Below are 3,457 nucleotides of genomic sequence, written 5' to 3' on the forward strand. Positions count from 1 at the left end.
CAATATCTTTCAAACATCGTAAAACGTTTTCCAGAAAATGTAATTTATTTTACGGAAAAAAATTTACGGAAAAAATTTTCAGTGAAACAAACAGATCTTTAATTCGCTTTAATTTATTAGGTAAAATCTTGTATTTGATCTAATTCGACCTGACACACACATATATAATAAAATATGGATCTAATTAAAAAATGAAAAAGATATTATAACGATTATCTTTAAATATATAAGACTATATTACTATTTTAAAGTCAGATCAAATCAGATATTTTTAATTATAAACCTGATTCCGACGTTTAAAAAATCTAACTCAACCTAAATTAATTTTTTTTAAAAATATCTAACTCTATAATATTAAATCACATCAAAACCATCCTATTCCAATCAAATTTAATCCCTACTTACATCTACTCTCCCTCTCACCGCAGTACATGGTTTTCATCTTTTTCCATGTAGGGTTACTGACAGGGAAAAAAAAAAGGCAGAATTGCATACCATCCAAAATGCAGCTCCTCGCAAAAGGCACCAATTATTGGAATGCTACTTTCGAGTTTCATCTTACCATGCAATCTCTTCATTAAATTGATCATGCTGATTGCATCCCTAAAAAAGTATACATGTTTCTCCTACAAACATTCTTTTATACCATCATCGACGATGAAAATGAATCTTCCTACATATATACCTACAAAATACGTCAAACAATGATACGATGAAACAAACAAAAATAACGCCAAGCATGATCCAAACGGTGACAAAATTTGAAATACAAGAACAACAAAAAGATATCAGAGCTCAACTAATTACCCTCAATGAATTATAAGATCCTTTTTCCTTTGGTAAGTCATATTGGTATCATATTTTGATCGAGTATTGTGGAGATTTATTATGGGAACTGCCCTTTCAACCCAATTTGTTCGTTTAAGGTAATGATCCTTTGATCTTTGATATGATCCACTGCCTTCAATGCTTCGATAAGCTCTCTAAAATGATCATGGTCACCTCTCAACTTTGCAATGTTTGCTGCCACCAAGAAGTTCGATGATTCTTTCTCTAAATATGGGAGCTCATCAAGACACTCTAAGGCCTGCCTCCAGGAAGTTTCAGTATTCTTTTGCTGATTTCTGAACATTATCATGATTAAACAAGTCATGAAGTGATTTAGGCTTTTGCAAGTTTCATCATATAATTAATTTTCAGGTAGTGTATAGTTTAACTCAATAAAATTTTTGATAAGTGTAATAAAATTTTAGTAACCAAGTGGTTAACCCATCTATTGGTTAAATAGAAGAGAAAATAACCTCAGTGACAAAAAATCCCATATAATATACGATTTTAACCAACTTTTTCCGGATTTGCCAAAATGACCAACAAAATCGCAATGCGATCGCTAATTCGCAACGCGATCTCCATTATCGTAAATTCGCGTTGCATTTTCGCAATGCGATAGTTGAAAATCGCGTTGCGATGGTCTACAGTATCGTTGCGATTTTCCCAATTCGTAATGCGAATAAGTAAATCGCAACGCGAATTGGGAAATTCGCAATGCGAATAAGTAAATCGCAACGCGAATTGGGAAAATCGCAATGCGATACTGACTATCGCAATGCGATAATAAAAAATCGCAACGAGATACTTACTTTCGCAACGCGATACTGACTTTCGCAACGCGATTTACTTAGCGCCATTCGTATTAACGCGTATTTTTTTTTTCAAATTCCAAACACGTATTTTTTCTTAATAAATCGGAAAATGAACCGTCCACAGTAATCGCACGCAACTCATAACCTCAAACCCAAAAACACAACACTCAGTCCCATCTCCATCTCTCACTCTCTACGGCGAAATCCGTCCCCATCTCTGAAGATTTTCGTCCCCATCGCCGGCGAAATCCCTCACAACCATTCACAGTCAAAAATCCCTCACAATCATTCAGAAATGGAAAATCAACCTCCGAGGGTTAGTTTTTTTTATTTTTATTTTGAAATTTTTGCATTATTTTAGGTTTTTCATATTGAGATTGATGATAAGTTTACTGGTAATTTCAATAATAGATTAACCATTTCACTTAGATTTCTTATTAAATTCATTCGATTGCTGCCAATACTGCTAAACTGTTTAGCCTGTGAAGTTAGTATTTGTCTTTGCTTTGTCTTTTGGTTGAAGTAATGCAGAAGAAGAATAGTTTCGAGAATGAGAATCGCAACGCGGAAATGACTATCGCAACGCGAAATAAAAATCGCAACGCGAAACCAAAATCGCATTGCGATTTTCATTTCGCGTTGCGATTTTCATTTCGCGTTGCGATTTTCATTTCGCGTTGCGATTTTAATTTCGCGGTTGCGATTTTCATTTCGCGTTGCGATTGTCTGGTCGCGATAGTCATTTCGCGTTGCGATTCTCTCGTTGCGATAATCATTTCCGCGTTGCGATTCTCATTATCTCGTTGCGATTTTCATTTTAACCAAAAGACAGAAACAGTGTTGCAAATTTTAGTTTCAAGAATAAACTACTATTTATGTTTATTGTTTTGTTTTTGGTATATCTTGACAGTGTAATTTTTTGTATATCTAACTTGGTATGTTTATTGTTTTTTTGTAGAAATTTTTTTCGGCTTCATTGACATTAAGGAATAAAGTTAGCCTAGCCACTACAATTGCTTCGAAGCTTTCACCTGCACAAAGAAAATTGTTTGAAGAAACCTGCTTCGGGCCATGGCTGAGAGTACAGCATCCGGGTGGAGATGCTAGTTTGACCCATTTGTGGCTTCAGACCATGACTAGCGATCTACCTGACAGTATACAACGTGGTGAGGAAGAGATATGGTTTCATTTTCTACCGGCGTATACTTGTTTTGGGCGGAAGGAGTTCTGCTTAATCACTGGTCTACGATTCGGACACGATGATGTAGGCCGGTACACTCGTCATATCACCCGCCCATCATGGTTATCCAGGGTTTTTCCTGATGAGTCAATAGAGAAGCCGAACTTACACGTCGACGACATGAAGAAATTGTTTAATAAGAAAGATGGTTTTACTCGGATGAATGACGTCGATGTTGTCCGAGTATGCCTTCTACTACTTTTGTATGCCGGCTTTATAGGCAGAGAGGCCAGACAACCTATTCCTCAGGAGCTAATATTATTGGTAGAGGACCTAAATGCATGGAATCTGTTTCCGTGGGGTTCGTATATATGGAAAGCTACCTGGACTAAGTTGTCGTCTGCCTTTGATGACCGCAAAAGTTTGCGGGGCGATGGGTCGAAATACACTTTGTCAGGCTTTGTTTGGGCCTTTAAGGTAAGAATTTCTATATAATGTTTTCAAAATTATAATTAATTATTTAACAATTACTAATGTTTGTTATTATATTGTTTGTAGATTTGGATATTCGAGGCTTTCCCCAGCATGCGGACATATGCATTAAAATCCTCAGATGATATTCCTAGGGCTATTT

This window comes from Hibiscus syriacus, unplaced genomic scaffold, assembly GCF_006381635.1.
Source record: "Hibiscus syriacus cultivar Baekdansim isolate YM2019G1 unplaced genomic scaffold, ASM638163v2 tig00117056_pilon, whole genome shotgun sequence".
Classification (NCBI taxonomy): Eukaryota; Viridiplantae; Streptophyta; class Magnoliopsida; order Malvales; family Malvaceae; genus Hibiscus; species Hibiscus syriacus.